Source organism: Passer domesticus, chromosome 8, assembly GCF_036417665.1.
Source record: "Passer domesticus isolate bPasDom1 chromosome 8, bPasDom1.hap1, whole genome shotgun sequence".
Classification (NCBI taxonomy): Eukaryota; Metazoa; Chordata; class Aves; order Passeriformes; family Passeridae; genus Passer; species Passer domesticus.
The window spans coordinates 49,570,174-49,583,624 of record NC_087481.1 but is presented as its reverse complement, the minus strand read 5'-3'; the positions used below and the strand labels follow the sequence as shown (position 1 = coordinate 49,583,624).

General features: G+C 38.4%; 1 long non-coding RNA gene across 1 annotated transcript in view; it reads left to right on the top strand.

The window, feature by feature from the left end:
* LOC135306809 (uncharacterized) overlaps nt 1–6,601 on the top strand; it is a 32,926-nt gene extending 26,325 nt beyond the window's left edge. The window contains exon 4 of the long non-coding RNA XR_010367578.1: nt 3,380–6,601. This is a non-coding gene — a long non-coding RNA (uncharacterized LOC135306809). The remainder of the gene's footprint in view (nt 1–3,379) is intronic.
* The last annotated feature ends 6,850 nt before the right edge of the window (nt 6,602–13,451 follow it).

The following is a 13,451-nucleotide window of genomic DNA, read 5'->3' as shown; positions in this document are numbered from 1 at the left end:
CATCCTTGTTTAAAGGACTTTGAACTGGCATCTAAACTTGGATGTCTCTGTCACACAGCAGGTGCTTCAGATCACTAATCTCCTGCAGTACAAGCTGGTATTTATTCCTGTCCACTCTCAGATCCTTTTACTTGGCACAGCAAAGCATACCATGCACCCCACAAATTGTGCTGGTGAGAAAATTTAATTGTACATCAGCAGATGACCTATAATTAGCTCCATCACAGTAAGATCCTTGGATATCCTCATTGGGAGGATTAATGTCTTCTCCAAGGACAGAAGCAACCCTGCAGGGAAGATGGAGCTGCAAGGTTCTGTTGGCAGAGATTTGAGCTGGTTAAAGCCTTTGAGGATCAATCTGGAGTAGTTTATATTTCAAAGTCCAGGCTTTGAAATATAAACTTGAGCTGTAGCACTTGGTAACTACAAATATCTCAGGGTTTGCTATCAGTCCTGTGCATCTAGATAAACTCTTCATTGATTTGCTCTAATACCAGGCTATCAAGTGCTCTGCTGGGATGGGGTTTGGCATGACTAGAAGTCAATGGTTTGTCTATATTTGGAATAGTCAACTTAAATTTTATATTCAGTGCAGAGAAACTGGGTACTTCAAAGCCTGTTATGCGTGATGCATCTGGATGCTTGAGGCATCTGTTCTGGGATCAGAAGGCCTGTGCCCTAGAAATTAATGTTTCTTCCTAGTGTGAGAGACAGATATAAATATCTAGGCTTAGCTGGGTGAAGCTCACCCAATGCACTGGTCCTTCAGTCCAGTTCAACTTTTCCTCAGTAATCCCTCAGTGTTAGCAGGACTCAGCAGGACTTAGGACAATTTTTCTAGGCTATAGGAGGCACAGACAAAGCAGAAGAAAGAGCAAGGTGTGGCAAATAATTTATATCATTGAGACCTGTAAGTCCACTCCAGTTTTATGCTAATAATGTTTTTTTTTTAAAAAATACCTCCAAATTATCACCCCTTCTGACTATACTAGAGCACCACCTGCTACCTTGCAGACCTTGCAGGTCTCACAGATGCCTGGGGAGGCAGGATCACAGCTCCTCTCAGGCTAGAGCTGGGGCTACAATTGTGGTCACAAGGTATGCAATACTGCCCCAGTTGGTTAACTCCTCTGGATTAAGAACCCACAATGGTTTCCTGTGCTGCTGTTTCAGACTTTCCCACTTGATTAGCACCACGTCTGTTTTCACTCATCTGAGTATCTACTAGATATATCAGCAAGTGGATTTTCCTAGGTAATAGTACATAGTAATCTAATTTCTTATAGAGACACATTTTAGAAGACTAAATAATGAATCTTTTGATTTGGAGTGAGCTGCGTCTGTCCTTCTATCTTGTCTTTTATTGCCATTGCATTCTCAATCTTATTATTTCCAAAATAAATATCCAAGGGTTGAAATGGAAATTTTGAAGGCGTTTTATGAACACTAAGGCACGCTGATGTAAAAATGTGAGAAATCCTCATGGTTTTCATTCTGCCTTGTTTCCTCTCCATGGAAAGTGCTTGTTTGACGTATGGCACAACAGCAGCCACCAGCTCAACCCAGTTGCTGTGGAGAGGTGTCTCCTGCAGTACATTGCTGTTGCACTGGTGCTGAATGGCTGTAGGTTTTTGTTCCCCCCTCTGGTGGATAGCTAAAATGCGTGTATCTGTGTGAGCCTGCCATCAGGACAGCTGAAACCACACAGGCAAAATGAGCTGGAAGTGGATTTCCAGCCTTGCACCATGGCTCCTGTGATTAATGCATATGTCACAGGCCTCTTCAGCACTGAAATTCCTCTCCTGAGAGGGAATCATTCAGCTCAACAAGTGTTTGAGGGTCAGGACTTTAATTTGTATTAATATAATCTATTAGTGCTTTTCTGCCTCAAACAGCCCTGCATGTCAAAACCTACTGGAAATATTGCTCTGTGTGTGTACAATGGTGTCCATGTAAACAGAACAGAGAAAAATTTGTCTGTGATCACAGACTCGTCCACAGATTTCAAAGACAGAAAACTGAAAAACTTTTCTATTCAGAAATATCACTGCAGAGACCTGGGGAGACGCATTTAGGTGCATGGACTTCTGTCTCAGACAAAAGGTCTCAAGGTGCATTACACCAGGGCAGATGTTGCAGAACATATAACCTTGACAAGGGTCCTGGCATGGAGAGGAGAATGAAGGCAGGATGCTGCCTTTGGACTGCACCTCCCCTGAAACACAATGATATTGTTGATATCAAGCTACCACTATTAAACTGTGAGCTTATCCTCTCTCTCCATAAGTGCTGCAGAATTTCTGAGCTGACATCTTCATTTTTCACAAGTGATTGGGACAAAATTGCTCTTATTTTTAGATTTAAATGATAGATGATTAACAACAAAAATTCCCCATAAAGATTAATTTTATGCAATAATTCCATCCATTCTTTCATGCAAAAATATCCAACCAGCTCTAGTGCAAGACACTACTAAAACCTGTTAAAACCACTTTTGATTTGGTTTTCTCCTACATCTGACTGCACCATATTAAGGTTAATGCATTAAATTAGTGTTAAAGCTCATATTGGTTACAGCTGAAATAGCCAAGATATTTCCGCATGAAGATATGAAAGGTGGAAGCTTTCCAAAGTCAACTAAACAGGTGCATTGTATGAAACACTCTAACATTGTTGAAATCAGTACCAGTTCAGCCCTTCTGATTTTCATTAACCTTGAATTGTCACCAGTGAAAGTTAAAATGTATTAAATACATGCTGAAAGCATCCTTCACTACATTGCTGCAATGGTGCTGCTGCAGAATGTGTCTTTGGCACATTTGGTGCTCTGGAACTTCGTGGCATTTGTTCTTGTATGCTTTTTCCTTGGTACCTTTATTGGTTGCAGATTTTCTGTCATGAGGACTTTGTCTAGGTGGCTACAACATACCCTTGTGGCTTTAGAATCAAGAATAAAAAAAATATAAGTTGTCTTAGTGAAATTATTTTAAAAGCACTGTGATGAAGACTGAAGCAAATTAATGCTGCCTAAGCTTATTGAGCATGAACTTGAATTGGCATCAGAGAATAGTTCAGGTTGGAAGAGACCTTTAGAGGTCATCTAGTCCAGATTACAAAAAATGGGAAATATAGTAATCCACTGTGTTAGAAAGATGGTGCTGGATGAAAAATGTTTGGATGGGATTGTAAAATTAGATATTTTAATGGAAAATATGTCAACATATGGGACACATTACTTTTCATTGACAGGTGTTATCCAAACCTGTTATTAATTGAGCAATCCAGCCTTGCTTGTTTCTTGCTGTAAAGGCTGCAGAGGTGATGACATAGGTGTGCGTTAATCAAGTGTCAGTGGATCACATACTTCTCTCACTTGCAGGACTTAACAATCATCAGGCTAAGAGCATCTCCAAATAGCAGTTAATTATCCTACACAACATCCTTCCAGGTTGGTAAGTGTTCTGCCATTTTACAGATAAAGATAATTATAAAAATACTGACTGGGAATAATAAAATATAAAAATTTCTGACTGGGAATCATAAACAATTGCATAAAGAACATTATTCCTCCACTTGTCATAAAGCACCTGTATAGAATTTATGAATTATTAGAATTTATGAAAGCACCTTTATAGAATGTATTTACTGTGTTACTCAGCCCAGCAGGAATGGGTACCTTTACAGGAGAAGCTACCAGGTGATATCCAGTCATCAAACTCAACTTAAATCACTCAGAGTAGATGGTAACATGTCAGTGACCCATGCAGAAATGTCACTGCTGGCTTCAGTAACTTAACAAGATAATGTTTATATATTTATAGTTTGGGGATGACTTCATGCATGTAAACAGGGATGTTTTGCTTCCAAATCAGTTTCAGGTACAATGTTGCCTTAAAACATGATCTGATAATCAAGCTATGAAAACCTAGAGGCATGAGTAGCTTAACAACATCTTCACCTAATTAGAAATTAGAATTTTATGACCACATAGACAATGAGGGAAATACAGTCTTACTCAGCACTCTGTGATTAAATTGATTGACTGGAATGGACATTTAGAAGCCTTGTTATGGAATGTATTTATCTTGACAACCATAGCGGAAGAGCAGTTGTTGTGCACTGAAAGAAGTTGCTCCAAGTCATTTCAGCCATTGGTTCATGTCCAGCAACACTTCCAAGATGGAGCTTCTTGATTATTTTAGCATGAATGCTTGAGAAACAATTGGATGCTTTGGGAATGAGGCTGGGTGATGATTTACATAGGAATGGTCAATAAACACCTTCTACCCGTCAAGAGCATGTGAAGCTTGTGCAATGATCCTCTCAAACTTCTGACCCAGGATAACCCATGTTATCTGTCCATCCCATTTGAGTGTTGTAAGAACAGCTGTATGTCTTTATATATTCTGGTATCACAGTAATGGGAGCTGTAACTGCCTCAGCAAGACAGATAAAATAGCAGGGGACAGAGATCATCCCTGGCACCTCTCCTGGGTACCTCCTCTCTATGGATGAATCATTCTTTATCCAGGTAGATTTTATGTGTGTCCTTTCTCATGACTACATATGTGGCTGGATTGGCAGGCCATGGTAATATACTGGTTATTTTGCTAATTTGTTGCATAAAAGATAATACAATTAGAGGTTCCATACAGTGGCCAGGATATTTGCAGAAAATAAATGAGAAAATAAATGTTTCTCAGGTGTCTTAGAATGGAGCAATATGTGAAACAGGGTAGCCCAATTTTTTTCTGAATCACTGCCTGTTTTACAGTTAACTTTTTATGTGTTCCTTCTTTGCTATTTTTTAATTGAACACGAGGAATCCCTGATTAAAAATAAGTCTGTGGAGTGATGTTTACATGTACCTGTCACTTAAAACAATGCAATTGGGATGTCGTAGATGACAGCCACTTCTGGAATAACCAGTATAAAGAACACTTAAAAAATTAAGATATGAAGGTCAGAAGATGATACACAAACACTTCATCACATTTCCCAGATTTTTTCTGTACTCATAGATCCTTTAGTTTGTAAAGGGGTTTAACCGAGCATATACAGGTTTAACTGAGCATACAGAGATAAAATGGCAGTTTGCCAACAGTAGGCAAGGAAAGAAGCCATCCTATATGGCAGAACACCGATTTCCAAACTGTAGGTGGTAGAAAGCACTTTGGAAACCTATTTCATTAAAGAAAGAATGATGTTCCTGTCAAACACAATTACAGTGTTCTCAAGCATGGCTGAATTGGATGTACCTTGTAGCAATACTTCAGGAAAACACCTTAATCAAAAAAAGAATGCTTTGGTGATTAATCCCATTGACATTACTGTTGCCTAAAGGGTTCTGAATGTATTTATTTCAGCATTTCCAAGTGACTGTGTTTGGAGAGATGGAAGACTAAAACAGGATACTTGACAGGGCAAATAAAATGATTGGGTGGTTTAGAAGAAAAGTTGGATGGGTAGATTTTATCAGGCTGTGGAAAAGGTAAACCCCAAAATTCTTTCAGCTCTCCTATCCCCCTTAGTGCAGTCCAACCCTGTCTGCCTTAGTTAACCAGCATTATTATTTTACTGCTGTTTAAATATATTTGATTCAAAAACATCACCTCTTTATCCATTATGAACACAGCAGTCAAGGAAGCAAGCAATGCCACAGACTAAAAAACACCACCTGTGTCTTATCAGAAGCCTGATGGTGTTTTAAATACTTGAGTGTTTTCTAAAGGTGTCGCCTAGTTAAACTGTGATAAACTACTCATCTTTCAAATAGAATTTCTGACCATATAGTTATGTCTTGCCATCCCTGTTCTTCTTGGCTGATGAAAATAAAAAATCTACTTTGTTATACTAGTGGAAATCTGGAGTCATCCCAATCTCTACTGATGTAAAAGGGACCAGAGTCTGTCCCATATAATACTTTGTATAGCACTTCAACTTCTGCACTGTGAAGTATCTAAAGTGGGGCTTGGAATGCTTCTTTCATTAAAAATGAAATATATTTATCAAGAAATTGCATTAACTTTAGAAAATATTCTGAAGGTAGTACAAAGATAACAGATACCATTCCTTCAGTTTAGAACAGAAGTGTGGATAGCCATAACTGCCTGACTTTAGGCATGCCCTGTAACCTAAGTTAACTCTGAGATTAAAGTATTGCCTGAATTAACAATTTTAATTAAAGGACACTAATAAACTTTGTGAACAAAAAAAATTTAGTATGTTCTACCCCTGTACTAAATTTGAGGAAGTTGCAGTGCCCTGGTATCATGAAGACATACTCACACATCAAACTCTAAGTGTCTGAACAGTGAGTGAAAAATGGGATGACAGGAAGAGAGAGGCCCAAGTAACCTCAGTGCACAAAAGTATCTGTTTGCTAATGACCTGTTTGTTTTAGACCAAAAGTTTATTATTGCAGTCAGTAAAGATATGAGTTGAATTGCACACACATTTTCTGGCAGCGTTGGTCAAAGCTTGTATTAACAGGTTTTGAAGGATAAAAACTTCACAATGAAAATCCACTTTGTGGTAGACTATTAAGGCTACCAGCAAAAGAACTACAGAGCATCCCAGGAAATGAATTTAACACAAAAACCTGTTTTCTGTAGGTAGAATTTACTTTCTGGCACTGCTTTGATGATTACTCAAGGTCCTGTGTGTGCCATGGATTTTCATCTGCCGCTGGTGTTTGCATTAAGTTGTGTAACTGCTTCTTAATGCCTGTTACGTAAGGATGCATAGATTGCAGCTCCCTGAGGTGTCCTGCACAAGCCACAGCTGATAGTGCAAGCCTGGTTTCAAAGGTTACTCTTGGCTGAATAAATTTAACATTAATGAAGTGCTCCCTGCGTAAATTACGTGCTTGGTTAATACAGAAGTGTGGAGTATAAGCTCAAGTAGAGCTCAGAAAGTGCCTGTGCTTGTCCTGTAATAGAGTGTATAAGTTTTGTAATATTTATTTGTGATACCATACACCACTGTGATGCAGCTTTCCTGGTCAAGGGGGGGACTTGCTACTGGATTTTGCCATGCTATGATTTTACCCCAAGGATTTTAGGTTATATGAGCTGAAATACAAATAACATGTAGATAGAGGAGAGATCAGAAGACCCAGAACATTCATGCAACATTCAAAAGAGGGGTTTTAAAATTTATTTTATACTAAGTTTACTGTTTTAGCCTTTTTTCTTGTATTTAATTTTAATTAGACTAAGTCAGGATCTGTACTGAGGAAAAAGAGTAAAGATATTTTGGACACTGCACTAAATACAGAATGTAGTGTAAAATGGAAGAAATTGAAGAGAATGCAGATGAGAAACGAAATCTCAGTTTAGTGAAAATGAAAGTTTAAATCAGAAGGATTGTAGACACCGCTGGAATTTAAAATGTTTTAGCTATAACATTACCTCCTTTCCTTCTCTATCCTTAATTTAACACCTTCCTAAATGATTCATTTGAATTCCCATAGCAAACACAAGTTACATTTAAGGCACTTCTTCACTGCAGGGCTCCACCAGGTTGTATTTTCTAGTGTGGGCCTCTGAAAATGCACTCCTTACTTTGTATGCAGCCTCTTAAAATTCTGAATATTAACTGACCACAGGGATATCACATATATCTATGGTCAGGAAGCATCTACATAGGGTCCCCAAAGGAACAGAAAAAGCAGAGAAGCAAAGACACAGTGGATCATGCTCCTGGCCACAAAGTTGCAAAATGGCACACAGACTCTTTAATTGTGCATTATTCTGCTTCCAAATATTCTAAATACAGACATGGATGACTTTTTCTCCACATCTACCTTTTAATGAGATTTAAAAATGCCTAGAATAGAAAATAAATAATATTTCAAAATATATTGGCTCTTATTTTGAGGGCTGATCAGAAGCAGATAAGGTATCTATGTCAGTCCTTGAAGTATTAGTTAAAATATAGTAACCAAGTTATTTTTAGTAGCAGGTATTGCTTGGGTAAACAAGCTATGAAATTTTGCTTCGTGTTTCATCATACTGGGTAGGATTACTGATGGTACCTCCTGGTCCATACATACTAACGATCTACCAGAAGAGCTGAAACTGAATGAGGAATGGTCAAAAATGTCAGATGATGCCATAATGTAGGTTGGACTTGGGGCTGATATTTGCAACATACTTCTCTTGGAAGACTGTTCCAGAAATAACTTGCTAAGTACACAGCAGCCTTCTCCAGTTTCCGATCTGGCCAGTGCTTCCCAAGTATTTTTTATGCATTAATTTAATTAGCACATTCGTAGCACGTGTCATGTAAGAAACACTGAACACTAACTATTCACAAAAACGTATATGAGAAATGTCACTGGTGAAAATGCACAGAAAATTCTTTTGTGAAAAAAGCTGGTGGGAAACACAAATGAGCTTGATTGGGGAAGCTCCATTTAATCTCAGAGACACTGCAGTAGCTCAGGATGAGAAGAAAACTTTTTGCAAGGAAGAGCCACAAACAAATGCATGCCCAGTATATTTTGACCACTAAAAGATTCCAATTTCTGGATGCAAAGTGCACTGGTCTGCTCATGACTTTTTGTATTTCATAGTATAAACATAATATTTATCACTTATTATTATAATAATTATCATATTTACAAACTGATAGAGAGGAAACTTTGGCTAGATATTAGGAAAAAGTTCTTCAGTGGGAGGGTGGTGAGATACTGGAACAGGATATTGCTAAGGGAGGATGGGAATGCCCCAATCCTGGAAGAGTTCAAGGCCAGGTTGGATAAGGCTTTGAGCAATTTGGTCTACTGGGACATGTCCCTGCCCACGATAGGGGGGCTTGGGACTAGAGAACCTTTAAGGTTCCTTCTTAGCCCTTAAGATTCTATGATTCTATTATACCAGTATAGTCAATTCATAACATTAATTAAAAAGTTCAGTCACAAAATGCAGAGGTGGTTATCTGCAGTTTGCTAATGTTTTTCCTCAGAAGAAATAGGACACTGTGGCTTCAGGAGGCTCCTCCTGTCTTTCAGCATGACTTCTATTGCCTCTTAACACCAATTCTAGTTTACCTGAACTACTGTGACGCTTTCAGTAAATTATGCTGATAAACAGATGCTCAAATTTGCTCAATTTTTTTATGCTGGATGAAATGTTTATTCCTTGTAACTTTGTGTCTCTGAAAGACAGGGCTTTTAAAGCCAAAATATGATATAATCTTCGCTTTACCACAGGCTAAGTTGATGACATTAAGTTGAATACAAAGGCACCAGTCACTTCTCTCCCTCAAAAGACCTGGCTCAAAACATCCCTGTCCTACAGCCTGGAGTACTCTGCTTCTGGAAATATTTAGTCTCTCTTTGTAGGTAAAGGTAAAATACACCAGAACCCTCCAGAAACCTTGCTTTATTCATCCTGTGGAAATAATGAAAGGGGAAAGTGTAGTAAGAATAAAGTCGGCAGGTATGACCCTTCATTATCCTAAATCTGAAAGAGCTGTGGGGTGACTTAGCCCTCAAGCAGCTCTGTGCATCCAGCCTGTCATGCTGTGACCCATGCAAGTTTCCTAAAGCAATGGCTGGTCATGTGTGAAATATCAAGTTAGTAATATGTTCTGTTGTTTTATAAAGGGGAAAGACAGAACCTGCAAAAACATCTTCTTCTAGAAAGAGATTATAACCTTTTCAAGGCCTCTGCCACTTCAGAGGCACTATCCTGCAATAACGAGGCAATTTAAGAGTTTAGGGTATACAAATAAAAAGATTTCTGTTCTCATGAAGGTATAAGGTGCTTAGGAAAGTATTAGGTTATGCTTGAAACAGTGAAAAAAAAAACCTGTGTAAGATTTTATCATAATATGAGTTGAATATCTGTAATTTAGTAACCGAAAAAGTATACTTTTGCTGGGTCCATTGGTATAGTTCTGGTCAAATGATCACACACACTTTTTGAAATCTATCATTGTAATACAAGTTCAATGGTTGGCTGGATCTTAGGACTGAAGGACATTTTTCTGCAGTCCCCAGATGCAAGAGACACATAAGTAGGAGTGGGAAAAATGCCTTTGTTTGGGAAACACACTGTGGGAAAATTGCTCAACATGATTTGAGTGTCAGAATTGGAATGTAACAACTGGTGTAGCCAGATTAGTGCAGAGAGAAGGCCAAAAGCAAAAACTTGCTTTTTGTCAGGGTTTTCAGTTAATTTGTCGTGCTGAGACAACACTTATAGTTTACTTTTTGTTGATTGTGTTCATAGATAAAATTTCAGTTACAAAAAAGTCATATATCTATGGTAAACTAAAGCCTGGAGACTTTCTATTTTTTAGTGAAACTGACTTACACAAAGGAAGTATGTCTAGACATCTATGGGGATTTTTAGTTCCGTTGTGCTTTTTGCAAAGCCAAAATCAGCAAATCTGTTTTGTTTGCTTGCATAAACCGGGGAGCAGAGAGTGTTGCTCTTAGTAGGTGTCTCTCTGTTCATCTATATGAGATAATTACATAAGGGATTGGGAGTGTAAAGCCGTCATTGGAATATATGGCAGACTGCATCAGGACCATTGCATCAGAGCAGAATTGATGCCCAGACACTTTCATAACTCTCCCAGGTCGTTTCAGAAGATGTCTCCAAAATTCTGTGGAAATTTCCCAACTATCAGGTCTTGTGTCTTTCACTGCAAAGCATTAAGACTCTTCCAGTGTTCCTCTAGCAGTGCCTTGATTATGGTCCCAAATACCTGAAAATGAGGGGGGGGTGGGGGGGGGATATCATGGGATTCAACACCTGGGTCACACCATTGCAAAGCCTCCTGTGCACTGTTGTTGAAAGAGCTGCCTGTGATCCCAACTTCCAGTACCAACAGTACTTTCCAAGATGTGACAAGTCCTCCTAAAGCCAACAGCTGCACAATAGAGCAAACCTGAGCAGTGAAAAGTGCCTCCTTTTCAGATAATGAGTAAACACTTGCCTAGAACCTCATATTAATTAGGGGTTGTGTTATTCTAGAAAAATTCACAGTTCTGTGACTCGAGGATGAGTCACAGCAAATTTTATAAGATCATGATTTTGTGCTTTTCTTATGAGATGCCATTTTTTTCAAAATAGCCCATACTGCCCTTAGCTCTTAGATTTCTCTGTTTTCTCTTATATTCCTTGGTTTCTTTTTTGGAAGGGTAGAAAGCAGTTCTGGATTCTTGCAGAGGGAGCTAGATGAGAAGAAAATCTTTGCTTTTCACAGAGAAATTGAATTTGGCTTGACAATAAAGTTATTAGTGAAACTTGAAGTACCTGCAAATGCAATGTATCCTTTAAATACCAGAGTCTCCCACACAAACCAATTTTTTATGATTTGCAAGTGGATAATAGTTTGGAATATCCAACGGTATTTAGGGTCTATATGCCATAAATTAGTTGCTTCATCTGTTTTTTTAAAATCAGCTCTTGGATAGAATGTCAGCTTTGCAGATACCCTGAAGAAACAAAAGTAGAAAAGTGTAACCACCCTTATAATACATCCCCCTTGCTCACAGCAGGCAGGGGGGAAGCCTGCATTGTTATGGCAGATAATTGCTCAAGGCATGAGTATGGGAGAATCTTGTTCCAAATTCTGCCATTCCTCATTGTTAAATTTAAAATGCTGGCAAATCCCTTTGGATAGTTAGGATTTTTTGATTTGTACAAAATGCAAGTATGTATGTAATTTCTTGACAGAAAAATGGTGCTAAGTTTGGAAGTGTAAAAGTTAATTATACTGGTTTTAACCCAGTTAGTTATACTGGATCTTTCTGTTAGAACAAAAGCCTTTTCTGTAACGTGAGTAACAAGTTCAAGGGAAAACTAGGAGCAGCTTGGGCTAAAATGCCCTTATCTTTGCAAAATTACAGAAACACAATATATTTCATAGGAGAGAGTCACTGTACTCCTAATGAATTTTGTATTTGTTCTCAAGATAAGAGGGATGAAATAGAAAAGAAAAAAATCATTTGTCTTGAAAGGAGGAGATATTAAGTACACCCAAACCATTTTTCATACAATCTTATCAGCCCATTTTGTGGCTACTTGCCACTCTCAGATGCTCTTAATATATTGTATACCAAAGGCAATACTGCTGACACTGAGTTCTGCCACTGCCAAACTGCATATTCATTATTGTTCACAGTCATGTGAGGTCAAGTTCGGTCACTGCAAACAAAGTACCTTTGTCTGGATCTTTACTCCCTCCTCACACAGTTTTCAGTTCCCTAACTTTTGTAATGCTCCCCAAGTTGAAAGTTTCTTTTTAAAGAGGATGCTGTGTACTCTTTTGTAAACATGTCTCCATTACTAAAAGTGACATCATGGGAATCGCTGGAATTGGGCTCAGAGAACAGAGCCAGGGTAGAGCCAATGTAAAAAGAAGTCCCCTTGTCCCTGCTCCCTCCTCCTCTGCACAGAATTGTCCAGCAAACAGGTACTTTGTTGAACTCTGCTGGAAGCTTCATGAGGAATTTAAACATAGGAAGGACTAATCATTATTTTAGGAAAAAAAAGAGTCCTGCCAGCTCTTTCTCCTCCGCAGGCTGCTATGCACGAATGTGGTCAGCAGCTTATTCACACAAAGCCAGGGTTCTGCTCATTTGCCATCGTATGCAAATCACCTCCCTGGACTCATTGGCACAGCAAACACTTCAGTTTAAGGACTTTAAAAAGATGGTTTGCAAAACTCAGGCATGCTCCCACTCCTACTGAGATCAGTGGCAAGCCTCCCATTGGCTTCAATGGAAGCAGGATAGAATCTCCCTTTGCTGGAAGAGAAAACACAGTGGTATTTGGGCTTTTTGGAGCACATGCAGCTCTGAAAGTCTGTTCCTTCGGGGCATTCCAAAATTTTTCCCATTTGCTTGATTCCATGGCAACACAACATCACCCCACATCAAGCTTTCACTACTGAAATGAGATTTTACTACTAAGCCTGAGGATTTATACAAGTGTAAAAAGATCTTGCTAAGCTGCAATTCCCATTAGACTAATTCAGGATCCTTTTCAAATGAGTGGCAAAATTATCTCTGGATTTATTTTACAAATACGCCAAGAATTTTTTAAGGTTAGAATAATTGGAAAATTGCTCTACAATCATACAAGAAATACTCTTTCATTATTACACAGAATCACTGTTTAAGTAAAACACTGTATCTATTTACTATCCTTTTCAAAAGTCTAAAGAATAGCCTAAGCAGTTTTCTCATAAATTATACTAAAAATCAGACTCTAGAGACTGCACAAAATTCCAACAAAGCCATTGAGGCTTTTCTTCTGATTTTTGTGTTACTTATATCACAGAAATAACTCTTTTGCAACCAGAAAAAAGATACCAGTGCAAAAGTGCATAATGAAAAAACATGTCAAAAGCTCCATGTTAGGCTTTAAATGTACTATAGTTCATCTTTTGCAGAGGGAAGCAAAGCAGACGAGCTGGCTTTACACTCA